The sequence below is a fragment of the Rhincodon typus genome, chromosome 5, assembly GCF_021869965.1.
Source record: "Rhincodon typus isolate 14 chromosome 5, sRhiTyp1.1, whole genome shotgun sequence".
NCBI classification, from domain to species: Eukaryota; Metazoa; Chordata; class Chondrichthyes; order Orectolobiformes; family Rhincodontidae; genus Rhincodon; species Rhincodon typus.
Window position 1 is genome coordinate 84,858,676 of NC_063336.1, and position 20,801 is coordinate 84,879,476.

Genomic DNA, 20,801 nt, shown 5'->3' on the forward strand with positions numbered 1-20,801 from the left:
CCCTAACTCTTTCTCCCTCCATTCTCTCTGCCCCACTCTCCCTGCCCCCCACTCTCCCTGCCCCCACTTTCTCTGTCCCCATTCTTCCTGCCCCCACTCATCCTTCACCCAATCTCACTTCTCCTGCTCACACTATACCCATTCTCACTGCCTCCATTGACCCAGCCCCCCTTACACTTTTCCACTCTCCCTTCCCCCTTACTGCTTTCACTCTCCCTTTACTTTTAATTCACTTGTGGGCTGTGAATGTCATTGGTTGGCCAGCATTTATTGCTCGTCTCTAGGTGCTTTCTTGAGCTGCCTTTTGAACTGCTGCAGTCCATGCGTTCTTGGGTGACCCACAATGCCCTTAGGGAAGGAATTCCAGGATTTTGATCGAGCGACAAGAGCAGTGATATATTTACAAGTCAGAATGGTGAGTGACTTGGAGGGGAACTTGCAGAAAGTGGTGTTCTCATGTATCTGCTACCCTTGTCCTATTAGATGGTCGTGGGTTTGGAAGGTGATGTCTAAGGATCTTTGGCAAATTTCTGTAGTGCGTCTTGTAGAGGGTACACACTGCTGCTACTGAGCATCGGTGCTGGAGGAAGTGAATGTTTGTGGGTGTAGTGCCATTCAAGCGGGCTGCTTTGTCCTGGATGGTGTCAAGCTTTTTCAGTGTTGTTGGGGCTGCACTCATCCAGGCAATTGGGGAGTATTCCATCACACTCCTGACTTGTGCCTTGTAGATGGTGGACAGGCTTTGGAGAATATGCTGCATAAATTCCTGGATGTTGGTATTTTTGCAGCAAATTCAACAGTTCGCGATCAGATTCATATTTTTCTACATTCAATTTTTTTTCATATTTTACTGAATGAACTTGGTAAAACTTCTAAGTTGCAAATAAGACCTTGAATTAGTCAATTAAACCATAAAAATAATGAGACCATAAGAAATAGGAGCAGGAGGAGGCCATTCAGCCCTTCAAGCCTGCTCCATTTTTCAATAGGATCATGGCTGATCTGACATCCCCACATCTACTTTCCCGCCCTTTCTCTATAACCCTTGATGCCCCTACTGAGCAAGAATCTATTTATCTCGGCCTTAAATATACACAAGGACTCTGCCCCACAACTCCAAAGACTCTCAACCCTTTGAAAGAAGAAATTCCTCCTTACCTCAGTCTTAAATTGGCGTTCCTTTATTCTGAGACTATGCCCTCTGGTCCTAGACTCTCTCATATAGGGAAGCATCTTTTCAGCATTTAATCTGTCAGGACTCTTAAGAATCCTTTATGTTTCAATAAGATCATCTCTCATTCTTCTAAACTCCAGTGAGTAGAATCTCAACCTGTTTAGCTTTTCCTCATAAGACAATCCCTCCATACCAGGTAGTATCCTAGTGAACCTCCTCTGAACTGCCTCCAATGAAATATATTTCCTTAAATAAGGGGACTAAAACTGCTCACAGTACTCCAGATGTGGTCTCAGTATCATCTTGTACAGTTGCAGTAAGGCTTCCCTACCCTTATACATCAAGCACCTTGAAGTAAGGGCAAACATTCCATGAGCCTTCCTGATTACCTGCCGCACCTGTATACTAGCTTTCTGTGGTTTGTACAAGAACCCCCAAGTCTCTTTGTGTTGCAGCTTTCTGTAGTTTTTCTCCTTTTAAATAATATTCTGTTCTTCTGTTCTCCCTTCTAAAATGCACTTCATATTTTCACACATTATGCTCCATTTGCCAACTTAATGTCCACTTACTTAACCTATCTATAACTCTTTGTAAACTGCATCCCTCTCACAACCTGCCTTTCCACTTATTTTTATGTTGCCTGCAAATTTGGCTACAGTACATTCGTTTCCTTGCTCAAAGACAGATATGTCACTAACTTCACTGTTGGGAATCTGATACTTCAAATATAATGACAATTTTTATTCTGATTTTCTTTCCTTTCTCAATAAATTTTCTTTAAACCTGTGCCTGTAGGATTATCTTAATATGTTGTTGTTTACTTTGTAGTCAAGTAAATAGTTCAGAAATTTGTTAACCCCTATTGGAACTCTGAACTGCCATCTTCAGCCTAATTTTTCAGGCAGAGTTGAAACTTTGGTCCCTTCCCTTAGGGGATCAGACTTGGTTTGGGTGTCTGTTAATCAGCGTCTTTTCCTGGATAGTTCATTTGGATTTATCGTCTTAGCTGCTAGAGGGCCTTTACTGTTCTCGCTGTGTTTTTCTTTAAACAAAAAGCCCTGTTTCCCCTATTACTAGCTTTAGGAGGCTTTTTAGACTCATTATGTTCTGCTGGTTTCTCAGAAATTTTAAATCAGAGTTTTTTTTCCTTTACAGCAGCAGTTCAGTTCTGTGGCTTTTCAGGCTGATAGTTGGTCTTAAAGCAGTATTGCTGATTTATTGAAGAGTACTTCTTGAATTCTTCTCTTTCCTAGATTACCTCAGGTCTATTTCTTGATCTTCACTGCTGCTACCATTTTCAAGACAGTGTATCCTGCAGCTGCCACCATCTTTTAGCACATTGTTTGATGCCACCCTGTGAGTTTGGGTTTAAGACAGACCAGTCGAGGAATAAGTAAAGTCAAGAACTGATTTCAGGCTCAGGCTTCAAGGTAACATCATTTATTATGCATCAATGCTAAATACTGTGATTCATGTTAATCATAGATATAGCAGGTTCCGATCCTGTAAGTTACAATAGGTCAGGACTAACCTATTTTATCCATGTGTTCATGGCCATGTGATCTTTCAAGTCTTCTGGAGTGTTGTAACTCCACCCACCCTGTGGTATTTTCACTCAGTGATGTGCCACACAGCACACCTCCACACCACTCTCCAAGGAGAAATGGGATTTCATTCATAGAATCCCTAAAGTGTGGAAACAGGCCCTTCGGCCCAACAAGTCCACACTGACCCTCAGAGCATCCCACCCAGACCCATCCTCTATAATCCACCTGATCTACACTGAACACTATGGACAATTTAGCATGGCCAATCCACCTAGCCTGCACATCTTTAGAATTTGGGAGGAAACCAGAGCACCTGGAGGAAATCCACACAGACACGGGGAGAATGTGCAAACTCCACACAGACAGGCGCCTGAGGGTGGAATCGAACCCGGGTCCCTAGTGCTGTGAGGCAGCAGTGCTAACCACTGAGCCACCGTGCTGCCCCAATACATATTCACCATTGATATCTCTACTTTCCTTTCCTCTCTCCTTATTTATCCTTAGAATTCAAAATGCATCTATCTCAGTTTTGAATATACTCACTGACTGAGGATTCCAAGTCACTTGGGAAGAAAATTTCAAAGAACAACAACCCTCTGGGTGCAGACATTTCTCACACAGCCTGATCCTTTATGGGCACATGGGAGTTGTTATGTAGAGGGACTTTTGTTCATCAAGGATTATGGAACCAAGGCAGGCAGATAGTGTTAAGAACAGATCCATGTTCATGTTAAATGGCATTGGAAAGGCTTGAGGTGTTGAATTGGTTCTGGCCATGATAGCCTCTTAGTCTAACATAAGAACAATACCTTTAATAAGAATCCGTCCCCCCTCTCTTAGCCCTAACCCATGTCCCAAACTGCAGTGTTAGCCCAAGTAAGGGTTAAGGCTCTGGATTTGAAGTCTTAACCTCCAAGGAGCTTGGCTGACATTTTCATCCAATCCCAATCCCTCTCTCTATCCTCCCAATTCCAGGATTTCCCTCTCTCCGATGTGAAGGTTCTGTTCCCTCAGGATCCGGCTGCTGGAATCTCCATGAACTAGGCCGTCCATTCAGTGCCTGATCCAAGGGTTTGCTGACAGACTTCAGTAAAATCCTGCTTGTCACATTTGGCCTCCCCAGGGTCGCTGAGGAAACATACCCCTGTCATTGCTGTTAATGTCCCACATCATCCTGGCCATTCCCATGGAGGGGGTTGCAAACCTTTCAGGATTGTCCTGGAGTTTCCAGGAATTTTAAGATAGATCACTAATTGACACTAGACAGAATCTGCAAAGAGAAACACGATTGTTTGTGGTTTCTATTTTCCTACAATAATTCTATTTGCTGGCTCCAAGAGAACTGGAGATAGCGAAAAGGAAACGCTGTTGGACTGAAAGGGGGAGCTAATGTGACAAACCCTCCAGGGATTTGAACAACTGGAGGTGGTAACTCCAAGATGACTGGAGAAAGGGACAATGAAGTCGACTACAAGCAGTACGTCTCCACCTAGAGTTTCATTCTCAGGCAGTCAACGCACCCACAATGACCATCACTCTGAGATGCTGGCTCCAAACACACAATACTGTCTAAAGTATAGAAATATTACGTGCCAAAATTTCCCTCCCCCCTCAACGAGCCAGCACAGTTCCTTCCAAACAGTGACCTTTAGCCTCACCTACAGTCAACAAAGTGAACTGGATTGAGGCCCCACTACAACATCAGGTCAGCCTGCTCCATGTGGCAAAGTAGGAACCGCTTCACAGAAATGTGATCCTCTCAATAGCAGCCGGTATTTACATTGCAGGAGATGTCCAAGGTCAGGTTAAAAACAAGGGACAACTACTTCAGAAACAGCTGCATTTATATAAACTGCACACAGGTTATATAGTGATTAGGGCTTTGGTTCAGGCAGCTATGGAATACAGCAGGCGAATTTTTTAAATAAATCCACACACACTCATTTATACACAAACCCAAACTCACACATTCTCATAAACAGGCACTCTCTCTCTCTCTCTCACACAAACACACGCACACACACAATCACTCACTTCCATAAACAGGCACACACACACACACTCACACAGAAACACACACACAGTCACTCACTCCCATAAACAGACACACGCACACACACATACTCTCTCTCATAAAGAGGCACACACACACACACTCATAAACAGGCACTCTCAAACACACACACACACACTCATAAATAGGCACACACACGCTCCCATAAACAGGCACACACACACACTCCCATAAACAGGCACACACACACACACACTCCCATAAATAGGCACACACACACTCTCATAAACAGGTACATACACACTCACACACACAGTCTCATTAACAGGCACTCTCAAACACACACGCACACTCATAAACAGGCACACGCACACACTCTCATAAACAGGCACACACACACACTCTCATAAACAGGCACACACACACATGCCTCCACCCAAACTCTTACACTCTCATACACAGGCACTCGCACTCACACACACTCTCATACATTCCCTTTAACAAGCATTCACATGCACACATGCACACTCAATCGCACAGACTCATACACTCTCATACATAGAATTCTTCTGGACAGTTTCAGGAGAACAATCCAGTTCCAGACTGGACCAGGGCTCACACTCCCACGCCAGACACACGAGGAGTTTTTCAGAAGCTGGAGACTGGGCTGGGAATCTCTTTTCCTTCCCCCTAGCTGAACATCAATTGGGGCATCCAGTCTCTGAAAATGCACCCTGGCAGCATTGACCCAGGCAGTAATCAAAGTTATCACATTCAAGAACTACCTCCTAAAACAATTATTCATTTGATTGATCCTTTCAAAATAAAATCCAGGTTTCCACAAGCCTTCGAGTCCACAAAAATGAAGAAATATGAAGAATCTTCATAACACCAACAACGTTGAAAAGAAGTGAGATGCCATTTTCCAATACATTGCATTACATCGTGTGGACAAGAATAAAATATATTTTAAAACATTAAGACGTATTGAAACATACTCACTTTCATTTGTTCCTTTACCTGTAAACTATCAGTTATTTCTGATATCCTCTTGATACCTAGATCCAAACAAAACTATATCCTTGACAAAACATCGACAATTACATTTGTTTTCTCCACAATGTGAACAATCTTTAAGTGAAAAGGCTGTAATAACAAGCTCTATTTAAATAGTTGGGTATTTTGATTTTCCAATTACTTTCACAGAGGTTGTGGAGTATAATCAGTACATAGCAGTGTCTCCCTGTAGCCATGACATTTAAATACATCAAAAGGTTTACTAGCCAGCAGCAATCCCAGGAATTTTCTTTACCATTGTAGATATTTCCTTTAGTGTAGATTTAGCTTCTTGGAAAAGTTAACAACTGGTTTCTCTATGCCTAACTCACCTCCCACCTAACATCAACTGTTAGCTTAAAAGATTTGTGAAATTAGAGGTACAGTTTATAGTGCCACACACCTGGGCACAGTCTACAGTGACTCACATCTGGGCAAAGTCTATAATAATGAACAGCTGGGCACAGTCTATAATGACTCACACCTCGGCACATTATATAATGATATTAGGAAACAGGCAGTTCTGGATTTGGTGATGTATAATGAGGTTGACTTGATTAGGGAGCTTAAGGTGAAGTAATCGTGAGGGGCAGAGATCATAATACAATAGAATTATATAATAGGGACACTGGGTGACTAGAGATATTGAGGCTCTGGTCAAGAAAAAGGTATAGACGGCTGTGATCAAATGAATCCCTTGAGTGTAGCAGGTGTAGGAGTACACTTAAGAGAGAAATCAAGAGGGCAAAAAGGGGACATGAGATAGCTTTGACAAATCAAATTAAGAAGAATCCAAAGAGATTAAAGGCAAGAGTAACTACAGAATAATAGGGCTCCTTGAGATCAACAAAACATTGACAGTTACATTGTTTCTCCATAATGTGAACAATCTTTAAGTGATAAGGCTGTAATAAAAGCTCTATTTAAGTTCTATGTATGGAACTGCAGGAGATGGGTGAGATCCTCGACGAATATTTTGCATCAGTATTTACCATGGAGAAAAACATGGAAGCTAGGGAGCTCGGAGAAATAAATAGTGATGTCTTGAAATGAGTCCACATTACAGAGAAGGTGCTGCAGGTCTTAGAGCACACAAAGATACACAAATCTCTGGTACTGATCAAGTGTATCCCAGGACATTGTGCGAAGCTGGGAAGAAATTGTGGGGTCCCTAGTGGAGATACTCGTATCATCGACAGTCATGGGTGAACTGCCAGAAAGTCTAGAGGGTGGCTAATGTGGCTAATTATTTAAGAAGGGCTGCAGGGAAAAGCCAGGGAACTATAGACCAGTGAGACTGACATCAGTGGTGGGCAAGTTGTTGGAAGGGATCCTGCAAGATAGAATCTACATGCATTTGGAAAGGTAAGGAGGGATTAGGGATAATCAACATGGCTTTGTGCATGGGAAATCATAGCACACAAACTTGATTGAGTTTTTTGAAGAGGTGATCAAGAAGATGGATGAAGGCAGAGTGATAGATGTTGTCCACATGGACTTTAGCAAGGCCTTCGACAAGATAACGCATTCTCGACTGTTTAGTAACGTTAGATCACATGGGATCCAGGGAGAGCTAGGAGGATGGTTACAAAAGTGGCTTGACAGTAGGAGACAGAGGGTGATGGTGGAGGGTTGTTTTTCAGACTGGAGCCCTGTGACCAGTGGTGTGCCACAAGGATTGGTGCTGGATTCACTGTTATTTATCATTTACGTAATATAAATGAATATTTATAAATGATTTGGATGAGAATATTGGGGGCATGATTAGTAAGTTTGTGGATAACACCAGAATTGGTGCATAGCGGACAGTGAAGACGGTTATCTAAGAGTACAATGGGATCTTGATCAACTGGGCCAGCTTTTAAAAGTTGGCCCAAGCCTTCCACTCCCTCAGGTCCCAGGCCTCCAGGCTGGTTAGGCCACTTCCTCCTTCCTAACCACTTTGAGGAATTGACATTCTTCCCATCTAATCCATCCTTTAATCCACTGCCCCCCACCCACCCAATCCTTACAAGTCCCTGCAACTCAAAGCTCATGTTGGCTTCTGTTTTAGCATTGCCTTCATTTATACTTTTGATGGCCTCACCCATCCCTATCTCTCCTACAGCCCCTGCCTATCTCTCCTACAGCCCCTGCCTATCTCTCCTACAGCCCCACACTCTTTGGGATATCAGCGCTCTCCCCAAACTGGTCTCTTGGGTAGTCTTGAGTTTAAACCTTTTGGCCACGGGACACCATGTGTTCATCTGCTTTTGCCTGAAGCTCAAATTTCCCTCCCTTGCCATCTCAACCTCACTTTCCTCCTTAAAATCTGTGACAAAGCTTTTGATCATCCATCTTAGTCTCTCTATGTGGTTCAGCAAGTGAACAGATTTTCAAACATCTAAACTGGGACATGTTGATAATCTTTGTGGAAACTTTTGAAGTATTATATGGAAATTGCCAAGGCATTAGGGTGTTTAATGAAAAACCAGGAGAACCCCAACTAAAACAAGACATTTGGTCCACTATGGTGCTCCCTGTGCACTTTACTACATTTGGACGTTGCCACATAAATATAAACTGTTGTGCAAATAGTGCCAGGGTTCAATCCCTTAAGCTGTGCAATGCTCAGGTTGCCATTGGGAAACTCAAGGGCAGGGAGAGCAGTAAATAATGAACCAGCAGCAGTTCAGGGTCTCGTCCAGGTCATGCCTGTCACTTAATCTCAGCAGCTGCAGACAAGATCCTCTATAAGGTTCAGTGACATTTCGCTCGAGTCAGACTGATTTAAAGTCCTCTGTCACAACTCACTTTCAGAGGTTCATTCAGTTCAGTGCTCCCTTAGACATTCACATCTACCTTCAGCGTTCAGCGAGTCCCACACAGGGAATGGTGGCAGCTCCTGCAACAGGGAAGCCCAGAAGCTTTTGGAAAGACTAGTACTGGATTAAACTGGAGTAGATATCCACTGGGTAGGACAGAGACTGGGTCCAAACAGACAGCTGCATGGGACAATGTTGCAGTCTCTTTATAAATTGCGCTGATGACTTCAGTCTATTTGGATAGTACTCATTCAGAGAGATTTTTTCCAAAGATGAGACGTATTTGCTGCAGACTTAGTACACTGTGGTTGTCACCTGACAAGAGGAACACATTTGTCGAACACAGCAATAAAACAAAATCCTTCAGCATTCCTGGTCTCAGAGAGATTTTACATTGTGACCATGCGTGTGCTACTATAGACCATGCTCAGGTATATGTCAGTACAGACTGTGCCTAGGTGTCAGTGGCTGTAAACATAGCCCAGGTGTAAATCACTGTAGGTTGTGCCCAGGTTAGGTCGGTATAGACAGTGCCCAAATACGTGTCACTGTTCACTGGGCCCAGATATGAGTCACATAAGATGGTCCCCAACAGTGAGGCATTACAGATAGTGCCCAGGCGCGAGTATCTAAACCCTGTGCCCAGGTGTGCATGACTAGATTGTGCCCGAGTATGATTTACCAAAGACCTTGACTTGGTGTTAATCACTGCAGATAGTGCCCAGGTAAGAATGAATACAGACTGAGTCCTGGTGAATCACTATAGACTGTGCCCAGGATGTGAATCTCTGTTGGTGTGCCCAGGTTTGGATTGCTATTGGCTGTACCCAGTTGAGTTACTATAAACAGTAGCCAGTTGTATCCCTATAGACCATGTCCAGGTGTGATTCACATCAGGCTGTGTCCAGGTCTGAGCCATGAAAGATTCTGCCCAGATGTGAGTTACTACTGACAGATACCAAGTGTGAGTCACTGTACGCTGTACCCCTCTCTGTGTATCAATAGACTGTGCCCAGGTGTAAGTCACTATAGGCTGTGCTTAGGTGTGGGTCAATGAACAGGAGGCCCAGGTGTAAGTTGCTATAGTCTGTGTCCCACTATGTGTCACTATATAGTGTGCCCAGTTGTGAATCTGCATTGGCTGTGCCCAATTGAGTTACTAAAGATAGTGCCCAAATGAGAGTCACCATAGCCTATCCCCAGGTGGTGACTCACTATTAACTGTGCCCAGGTGTGAGTCAGTACGGACTATGCCCAATTTTGAACCACCTTAGGCCCAGTCTGCCAATGATGGTGTGAATGAAGTGGGTACTGCAAGTGGCAAACTGTTGAGATTTTAGATTGTTTGTAGGTCTGGATGAATTCTTGGGATGGGGATGGACGCCATGGAATAGGAACATTAGCGAGCGTCTCAAATTGTGCTATTTGATGACTGGCATCCACTGGGGAAACAGGAAAGCTGTGTTTGTTGGTGAAAGTGATTTGTTGTGAGTTAAGATCCAGGCAGCAGACACCAGAGCGCTGTCCTGAACTGTCAGTGAGCCTGCCTGTTTTTAAAGAAACTTTTTTTTTGGCAGAGTCCTGTTGCCTGTTCAGGTGGCACTGTGGGATTCCAAGGTGCTACCTAAAGAGAACAAAGAATTTGCCCTGGTACAGATTGACTGTTCATAAACTTGGTGGTCTTTTCTGGGATCTTTTTCTGCAGAGAATGACTGCTACCTCTGCCTACATCCCAACAGTGACTGTGATTCAAAAACCTAGTCGAAGGGCACCTGAGGCCACAGTTCCTTCCTAGTTTTTGTTCTGGCCTCTTGCCCACCAATTACTCATTCTCTCCACTGGAGGAAGTGTGAGAACTGGCAGCTTGAGTGAATACAGGAAGAAAGCACAGAGCCCAGCAACTCTTAGAGTCTGCATTAACACAATGCTCTCATTGAAAGCCTGTTGCTTCCAACACCTCTTTCCAGTTTGACTTCTATTTATCTTCAGGACACTATCATGTTCAAGTCAACATTGTGATAGGACGAACTCACCCAGCCCCTTCAAGCCTGTTCCGCCATTCCAGTTAGTCATTGCTGGACTGTACCTATATCATCCACCCGATTTATTGATTAGAGTTTTGAAAATGTTCATTCATTCCCAACCTCAGTGGGTTTTGGGGAGTTTCCAATTCCCACATCTCCTTGTCCACTAGCATTCAGTGATATTTGTACTTGGGTTCCTAAACCTTGCTATTCCTGCACAGTTCTGAGTTTCTGACCAGCTAAAAACTCTTTAATGAGAGCTACAGCCTCACGCTGTCCTGTACATGTCACACAAAGACACATCACCGTGTTTGGTTTAGAAAGTGAAGCAAACATAAGAGGCTCCTGTCTCCTGTGTAAGGGCCAGCCAAAAGAATTCAAACACTTGTTCAAAGGGAAAGACGTCATCGTGCAACGTGTGTGTGTGTGTGTGTGGAATCTGCTAGGGATAGTACAAAAACTGTTCCCCATTCACTAATTCATGTCTATTCAGAGTGAAGCCCCTTGTGTAGTCTGTGACACAGCAGGTAACACTCTCACTGATGCAGAAGGTTATAGTTCAAGACCAGCTGCAGAGGCTTGAGCTAATGGGAGCTTGTTATGCACAGATCAACTGTTGCATTTTTTTTAACATGACAAACGTCCAAAAGAAATGTGAATGGGACTTTTTTTTAACTCAAAGATTGCCAACTCCTCTATTGTTCTGAGGAGTTACCGACCTTTCAAGATTGTTCAGCAGGGAAGGAAGAATATCCAGGTCAATCTGGTCGGCCAGAAAACCGGGAGGAAACGTATCAGAGCATTAGAAACAAAATGCTTTGTGCTTTGGCTTTATTATTTCTGAAGTACTGGAAACAGATCAAAGACAGCTTCGAGTGGGTGGGGCGGTTAGAGACGGGGGTGGGGTCATGGGATGTAACCTCTAGGAATATGTCCAAATGGAGTTGGCAACACTGGATTTCTGGGAGTCAGTTCCAAGTACTGCTCATTCGACCTGATGTTAGTCCTAACCTACTGCTTATGGCTGCTGCAAATTCGTGTTCCCATTTAATTTTTGCAATCTGCTTTACCCTCTGCAATCTTACACAGTCCTACACTCACCTAGTCCCTAGGCCCAGTGTCCTCAGACTCCCCCTTTTGAGGGTGAAGGTGACTAACTGTCTCCCTGCAACTCCATCCGTCAGTGAAAGGTTGGAGTGCACACCCTTTCGGACCTCACCATTCCTCTTAAAAGCACCCCTCCTCATATTTCAAAAGCCCTGGCAAAAAAAAAACCTTCTGCAATGTGTTTACATGCGAGGAAACGTTAAACCGAGCCAGATAAGGTCCACCAGCTCAGACAGGAAACAATAGTCTCCCTTCAAGAACGGGGTCAGTTTTGCTGTGAGGACAGGCTCACTGTATTCAGAAGTAGTTTTGTTGGGAATTCACGTATTCCGGTCAGTCACCAGGAGACTTGGACGGAGCTGAATTTCTTTCTAAAACCACATGTTTTTAATCAGACAATAAAGAGGCAGTTTCTAAGAAAAGGCTGCACGCATTCCTCGCTCCAGGCTCAAAACTAACCGCCCTGTTCCCTCATTGCGTGTTTCCCAAGTCCTCTAACAAGAGCATCTTTCCTAGGTCAGAACAGAAATCCATCACTGGCACCTTGTTCCTGTGGGACTAGGAAGTGGTTTATTACTGACCCTGTCTGTCTGTGTGTGTGTCACAGTCTCCATCCCAAAGAAAGAGATAAACCACAGGCTCCAGATTTACCATGGCCACATCTCCCACTGACTCAAAAACACTCAGCACTTGAACGACGGCACTTTGGAGCATACCGACGGACACTTGGAGTAATATTTGCAATTTTCACTTTGCAGAAACCGTCTCGTGCTTTCCCACAAGGTACATTTCCGGCCTCTCGGTTAGCTGGCCGAGAGCTCGCTCACTCTGCTGGTGCTGGGATGCCTGCAGCGTCTCTAGCCGGACTTCTGCTATTTAGCGCAGACAGAAAAGCAAGGTACCCTGTCAGGTTTGCCAGCACTGATCAGTCAAGGGAGTGGGCAAGCTGCTCTCTGGCACCATGTACCATATCACACCTGCACCATGTGCCAGTAGCTTAGGTGGCAAACTTACTGCATGTACTTCGACTGAATGTCCAGGATTGAAAGTCTAAGAGGAACAGCCCTTACTATGGTCAGTCAGGTTAATAAAATCATGAGGGGCATAGAAAAGGTAAATAGCCAAGGTCTTTTCCCCAGGGTGGGAGAGTCCAAAACTAGAGAGCAGTGGTTTAAGGTGGAAGAGGAAGGATATAAAAGGGACCTAAGGGGCAACTTTTTAGTGCAGAGGGTGGTGCGTGTATGGAATAAGCTGCCAGAGGAGGTGGTGGAGGCTGGTACAATTACAGCATTTAAAATGGATGTGTATAGGAATAGGAAGGGTTGAGTGGAATAAGGGCCAAATGCTGGCAAATAGGACTAAATTTATAAAGGATATCTGGTCAGCATGGATAAGTTGGACTGAAGGATCTGTTTCCGTGCTGTATATCTCTATGACTCTAGTTGGTCCAACCATCACGACGCATCCATCTCCCTGGCCATACACTTATCCCTGGAACATCTGGATAACAAGGACACATACGTCAGATTCCTGTTTATAGACTTTAGCTCCACCTTCAACACTATAATTCCAATAAAACCTATCTCCAAACTCTGAGATGTAGGACTCTGCTTCCCTCTCTGCAACTGGATCCTCGACTTCCTGACCCGCAGACCACAATCAGTAAGGATGGGCAACAACACCTCCTCCACAATAATCCTCTACATTGGTGCTCCGTAAGGCTGTGTACTCAGCCCCTTGTTATACTCCATATACTGTGTGGCCAAGTACAGCTCTAACCCAATTTACAAATTTGCTATGACACCACCATAGTGGTCAGATCTCAAATAATAATGAGACAGAGTACAGAAAGGAGATAGACAGCTTAGTGGCATGGTGTAAAGACAACAATCTCTCCCTCAATGTCGGCAAAACAAAGGAACTGGTTATCAACTTCAGAAAGTGGAGTGGAGGACATGCCCCTGTCTGTATTAATGGTGCTGAAGTGGAGGTGGTCGAGAGCTTCAAGTTCCTATGAGTAAATATCACCAACGACCTATCCTGGCTCCTCCATGTTGATGCTACAGTCAAGAAAGCACATCAATGCCACTACTTTCTCAGAAGGCTAGGTACATCTGGCATGATGACAATGACTCTTACCAATTTTTATAGAAGCACTATAGAAAGCACCCTAACCAGATGCATCACAGCGTGGTTTGGCAACTACTCTGACCAAGACCACAAGAAATTACAGAGAGTTGTGAACATAGCCCAGTCCATCACTCAAACCAACCTTCCTTCTATTGACTCTGTCTACACTTCCCACTGCCTCGGGAAAGCAGCCACCATAATCAATGACCCCTCCCACCCCGTCTATGCCATCTTCCACCTTCTTCCATTGGGCAGAAGATTCAAAGGTTTGAAAACACGTAACGGCAGATTTAAGAACAGCTTCTTCCCTGCTGTTATCAGGCTATAAACAAATCTCTCAAATATTATAGTTGATTTTTCTCTGCACCCTCTCTGTAGCTGTAACATTGTATTCTGCGTTCTGTTCTATTACCCTGATATACTTATATACAGTACCATTTGTCAGGTCAGCACACAAAACAATACTTTTCACTGTATTTTCATACATGTGGCAATAATAAATCAAATCAAATCAAAACAGACTCAGTCAAGGGCTTCATGAGATCCCAGTCCAGGGGCTGCCCATGGTCATTCGGGCAGAGGTGTGCTCAGAGTCCAGGATCCATGTCCTTGAAATCTGGGCATTGGGCCAAAGTCAGTCCTGCAGGTCACCTGGGTCACAGGTAACTCTGACAGGAAGCTATGGAGACATCAGATCAGGGCTGGGCCAGGCTCAGTTGGGTCTGTCCTCACAAATCAGTCTGGGAGAGGGGCCATGATCATTCCTGGAGGTTTGGGCAGTAAAGGTCAAGACAGGTCATCGGGGAAGCTCATGCAATGTAGTGGCAAGTGGGAAACTGAAGACTAGAATGGGACGCATTATCCTGTGAGCATGAGGGAATAATTAAGGTGAAGAGGATGGAATCTGGTACAGCGTAGAAAGGGCAGGGTTACTATGGGAACAGGGGCTCCTCTTGTCATCACTCCCCTGGTTTCAAAGAGAAGACAGTGGTTAGCTACCATGAGCATGGCAAGTGGGAACATTGGGATTTTTATTTGCTAAGTGAAAGGATTGGACAGGAACATTGGGATCATGAAAGCTGATGGTGTGGACAAGGACAACAACACAAAATGAAGCATGGTGGGGATCTTGGTCACTGGGATGAACCCAAGATTCACTCACAGGACCTGAATAGAGTGCCAACTTCAGCGAAACCTGGACTGATCATTGAGGAATAAAAATGGCTCTCAACTCAGTTCCTCCGGGTGGATTAAGTTTCATTCCTTTTTAATCTGTGAGTGTAATTGTTTGTGCTCGAGGCAGAGTCTGGGTGATGGTCGATCATTGATCATCACCCATCCTTGAGTGAGTGTGCACTTCCTTGTTAACTAACATTTGTCTTCAGAGGTTGTGAATGATTAAGAAGTCACACTCACAAGATAGACATAGAGTAGAATATCAGTGGAGGCAAAGTTCTGTTGTGAGATGTTCACATGACCTTTGGCCACGTTGATCTCCTCATTAAAGTGCTCGGTCTTGCCTGCACTCAGGAATCCCCAAAATTAGCTGCTATCCAGGATACTTCCTTGAGATGATCAATATGACTTCTCCTTTGAGATCTAGGTTGAGGCAGCTTAACCAGGGCCTCCAGTTAAAATACTGGTTGATCAAACGTGTCACGATGACAGTACAGGTATGTTTACAGATGTGTATACATCGACCTTTGTTACCTCTCTACCCTCAGAGTGTGTTTCTCTCCTTGCCCTCCCACTACGTCTAGGTGTAGTTCTGGAGTTCCTAGCTAGAGGCAGGTAGCATGCTCTGCAGTGAGGAAGATTCTGGTGAATGATCCAGTTGTGATTTGTGATGAGAGGCTGCAGACATGCTGAGAATATCCTGCCCACAAACAGGCTCACCGTCCTCACTTGCAACTTGCGTGGAGTTAGGGAATCAAATACAGGCTGGAGGTAGAGGGGTGCAGCATCTATTGAATGTCCCAAGAGGAAGATCTCTGGGCACCTGCTGGTTTCTCCCTGTGTCTGGTTGTTTATTGGCACCATCCGGTCCGAGAGGAAGGAGAAAGCTGGAGTCTCAGTATCCCTTGTACCTCTCTCTCTCTTTATTCCCCAATGATATTGGCCATTATTAGCTAAAATGATGGACTGCAGGGCTTAGCGCATCTCTACAAGTCATAGAGAACCATACAATCCCTACAGTGTGGAAGCAGGCTATTTGGCCCATTGAGTCCACCCCAACCCTCTGAAGAACATTCCACCCAGACACACACCCCTACTCAGTCCTGTAACCCTACATTTCCCATGGCTAATCTACACATCCCTGGACACTATGGGCAATTCATCATGGCCAATCCACCTAACCTGCGCATCTTTGGATTGTGGGAGGAAACCGGAGCACCTAGACGAAACTCACGTAGACACAAGGAGAATGTACAAACTCTACATCGTCACCCCGAGGTGGAATCAAACCCAGGTCCCTGGCGCTGTGAGGTATCAGTGCTAACCACTGAGCCACCATGAATAAGTGTTCTGCTGGAACTGGCTCTCCACGGCAGCTGCCAACCCATCCACAGAGACAGCACAGCACTAACAATGTTGGTGCACTCCCCCAACATTCAATCCAGTTTTCCCCAAGCATCTCTGACAAGCATGACTCCTGCTCCTGTGTCTGTATGTGCATTTGCATGGTTATCAATGGCTGTCACTATGGGGTTCGATCCAGCCTCGTGTTGATCAGGTGCCTGGACTCCAGCAGTGCTCCGAGTATCGTGACATGGGGCATTTCTTCATTGGTCAGCTGCGCAGATGTGGCAAAGATGTGCTCCCCAGAGTGTACTCCTAACTCTGGTCTAGATAAAGTATCCACCCTTAAGTCAGTATCTGAGCTGGTGGTGGGTGTGAGAGACAGCCTTGCCAGTGTTCCCTCTGTGGAATCTGTGGCTTCTTCCTCAGAGTTGGAGGAGGAGATGTCCAGTGGGTTCCACCAGTGGCCTAATAACCAAGACCCCCACCATGCTTCATTTTGTGTTGCTGTCCCTGTCCACTGGTGACCTATAGGAGACTGGAAAGGGAATTTTTTGAAATGTTTTGAAGACAGTTCACATTATAGAAGAGGAAGTGCTGGAAGTCTCAGAAAACATAAAGGTGGATAAATCTCCAGGACCTGATCAAGGGAAGTTTGGGAGGAAATTGCAGGGCATCTTGCAGAAATATTTGTGTCATCCATAACTACAGGTGAGGTGCCTGAGGACTGGAGAGTGGCTCATGTTGTGCCTTTGTTTAAAGGAGCGATGTAAGGAGAAGCCTGGGTACGATAGACCTGCGAGTCCGATATTGGTGGTAGGTAAGTTATTGGAGGTGATTCTGAAAGATCGGATTTATAAGCATTTGGAGAGGCAAGGAATGATTAGGGATAGTCAGCATGGTTTTGTGTGAGGGAAATTGTGTCTCACAAACTTCATTGAGGTATGTGAGGAAGTAACCAAGAAGATTGATGAGGGCAGAATGGTAGATGTTGTTTACATGGACTTTAGTAAAGCCTTTGACAAGGTTCCACATGGCAAACTAATTAGTAAAGTTAGACCTCATGGGATTCAGGGTGAGCTTTCCTATTGGATAATAAACTGGCTCGACAATAGGAGACAGAGGGTGGTAGTGGAGGGTTGCGTTTTGGACTGGAGGCCTGTTCCAAAGTACTGGGTCCACTTTTGTTTGTCATTTATGTAAACAATTTGGATAAGAATATAGGAAGCATGGTTAGTAAGTTTGCAGATGACACCAAAATCGGCGGTAAAGTGGACAGTGAAGAAGGTTATCTAAGATTGAAAGATCTTGGTCAATTGGGTCATTGGGCTGAGGAGTAGCAGATGGAGGTTAATTTGTGAGGTATTGCATTTTGGTAAAACAAACAAAGGCATGACTTATACAATTATTGGGAGAGCCCTGGATAGTGTTGTAGAACAGAGAGACTGAATATAATTCTTTAAAATTTGCATCACATGTAGACAAGGTGGTTAAGAAGGTACTTAGCACACTTGCCTTCATTGCTCAGACTTTTGAGTATAGGAGTTGGGATGTTATGTTGAGGTTGTACAGGACGTTGGTGCGCATCTTCTGGAGTTCGGCGTGCAGTTCTGGCCGCCCTGTTATAGGAGGGTATTATTAAGCTAGAAAGGGTTCAGAAAAGATTTACCAGGATGTTGCCAGGAATGGAGGGTTTGAGTTAAAAGGAGAGGCTGGATAGACTGGGACTTCTTTCACTGGAGTATTGGAGGTTGAGAGGTGACCTTATCGAAGTTTATAAAATCATGAGGGGCAGAGATAAGGTGAATAGCAAGGTTTTTTTTCCCTGGGCTTGAGGAATTCAAAACTAGGGGCATGTTTTTAAGGTGAAAGGAGAAAGTTTTTAAAAGCATGTGTGGAATGAACTGCCAGGGGAAGTAGTAGATGCAGGTACAGTTACAACATGTAAAAGACATTTGGACAGAATAGGAAAGGATTGGAGGGATATGGGCCAAATGGAGGCAAGTGGGACTAGTATAGTTTGGGAACATGGTTGCATGGACAAGTTGGACTGAAGGGTCTGTTTCCATGCTGTGTGACTCTAAGTAGGACCTCCAAAACAGATGTGGAGACCACCAAAATGGAAATGTGGGAAATGTGAAATCTAATTCAGAGCTGAATTAGCTCTGCCCCCAAACCAGTTTCCAATTTTGAATTATTAGAGTTGAGTACAACTATGAAAAATATCAAAGTGGAAGATAATTTTTAGACAAATAAAACATTGTAAAAATTAAAAATGGAACAATGTGATTTGAAATTTCCCTTAGTGGGAGATGACAGGTATTTGAAACGTATTGTTTGTACTGATGCTCCTTATGCAAATTTCAGTGATGTGTTTTAATGTGCAGAAAGGTGTATGATCTTTCTTGTGGGAAAGAGAGATAAATATTACCCTTTGTAGTGATTGTAACAGGGTCAGCCCGGTGGACCTCATAGAATATGTGTTCCCTGATTGGGGTTGTTAATCTGGTCCAATCAGGGAGCTCTGGCTGACAGATAAGAACAGGAGCATCAGACATCTTGCCACTCTGGGAGTTGACTCTGATAAGGTTGTACCAGATGCAAGGACTCTCCACGTGTAAATAAAGGGTGAATTGGTGATGGGGTACTGACCTCTGTGGAGTTGTTTCATCTGTTAGCCTGGGAAGCTAAAGAGATCAGAAAAGTAGTAAAAAGTACCTTAGCAGCAGAAATGTTTGCTCCTGATGATGTAGTAGATATGACATTTTTCTTAGCAAAAATATAGGAAGAAATTCTAAAAAAGGGTTTGGCAGCAATATCTATTGAGTGCTACATCAATAATAACTCACTACGGGATAATGAGCAAAATTAAATTTGTAAATGAAAAAAGACTGAGGATCAATATTACATTTTTCAACAGATGCTGGAGAACAGAGAAATCTCCAAATTGGAATGGGTGGATAGCAGCAGTCCACTTTCTGATTGTTTATGAAGAAAGGAGCAAGCTCTAAGAAACTGTTGGACAAACTGACAAATGGATGCTTGGAACCTCAAAGTGTAAAGAAAAATAACTGAAATATATGTTATCATTCTGTTTTTTTAAAATTATGATATATTTATTTATTTCAAAGGGAATCTATCATCTATTATGACCTGAAGGGATGTCCAAGACCTAATGAAATGAGTGAACAGTTGGGGGATTTATTAATTAAAGCTAACTGGGTGAAAATTGGTTGTATCAACATACATAGAAGCATTGCCTGTGCAGGCCCTTTGAAAGAGCTATGTTTCACACAAACGATAGAGAGGCATAATCCCCTGTGTGTTTCTGCAGCAAAATCTAAAACCGTGTCTGACTACTTAACAGCAGATCCTGCCCCTTCCTACTTCTTGTGGTATTGTGGGTTCAGCTCTGTTTCTGAGTGACAGATGGGGGAGTTATTGATAACAAAAGTTAGGCAAGAGAGAGGGAAAGAGAGAGAGAAGCTGGAGGGACTTTTGTTTGGTTTAATTGCTGCCGTCATCTGCAAATCAGGGGCTTTCCACAGCTTGGATGTAGTCCAAACTGTAGTCCAAATAAACGAAACTGCTTTTTAACCACAAACTGTGAGCTGGAGGCAGTCAGATATTTATTCCAAGGTGTCTCTAAGGGACCAGGTGCCTGACAGGCCGTTACTAGCTGCCCTGGAACTAGTTGCTGTGCTTCCCAGCGTGAGCCGTGTCTCAGTCTGTCTCACTCCTGACGCTGAGTCAATTCAAGGGGCCAAGACCCACATCAGACCCAGGCTGAGACAGTCCTGAGGAAGTGCTACACTGTCAGAGGCGCTGCCTGTCAGTTCAGTTACTCAACACAATCCCTATCAGCCTCTCAGGTAGATGTGAACAATTCCCTGGACCTATTCAAAGGAAATGGCAGTAATTTCCCCACTATCTTGGCAATGCTTCTCTCTCGACCAACACCTCTATAAAACTGGTGAACTAGTCATGAATCTGATTGCTTAATGTGGGATCCTGCTGTGTAGTTGGTACTTTCAAACAGAGAATAGCCAGACAATCACTAGTGATGGTTTCTCTCCTTACTGCTGCCTCACTTCCCCTGGTGTCCCCTCAGACTGATCCTTCAACATCCACACACGCTGCGAGTTTACCAGAATCTCTTCCGCTCAGAAGTTAAATTTATTCCAGGATGTGTTTCTGACCAATTTTCATGGCATCACTGAGACCCCCTCATTCTACCTCCTTACTATTACCCTCCTTCACCTCCGGCTCCGCTCAGCTCCTGATAAAATCCTCCCTTGTGCCATCACCATCTCTCAATGTGAGGACTCCCGGCTGCTGTCCTACACTGGGACTTCTGAACTGGAGACATGCTGCCTGTGTCTGAGCTCACAGTCACTCCCTGTCACCCCTGGGCTCACTACATCG

At 44.3% G+C, this 20,801-nt stretch overlaps 1 long non-coding RNA gene across 1 annotated transcript in view; it reads left to right on the top strand.

Moving 5' to 3' along the window:
* The window catches only part of LOC125483198, an 8,356-nt gene extending 2,640 nt beyond the window's left edge, over positions 1–5,716 (top strand). Inside the window, exons 2-3 of the long non-coding RNA XR_007262156.1 lie at positions 2,428–2,604; positions 5,570–5,716. This is a non-coding gene — a long non-coding RNA (uncharacterized LOC125483198). The remainder of the gene's footprint in view (positions 1–2,427; positions 2,605–5,569) is intronic.
* Positions 5,717–20,801: the final 15,085 nt, after the last annotated feature.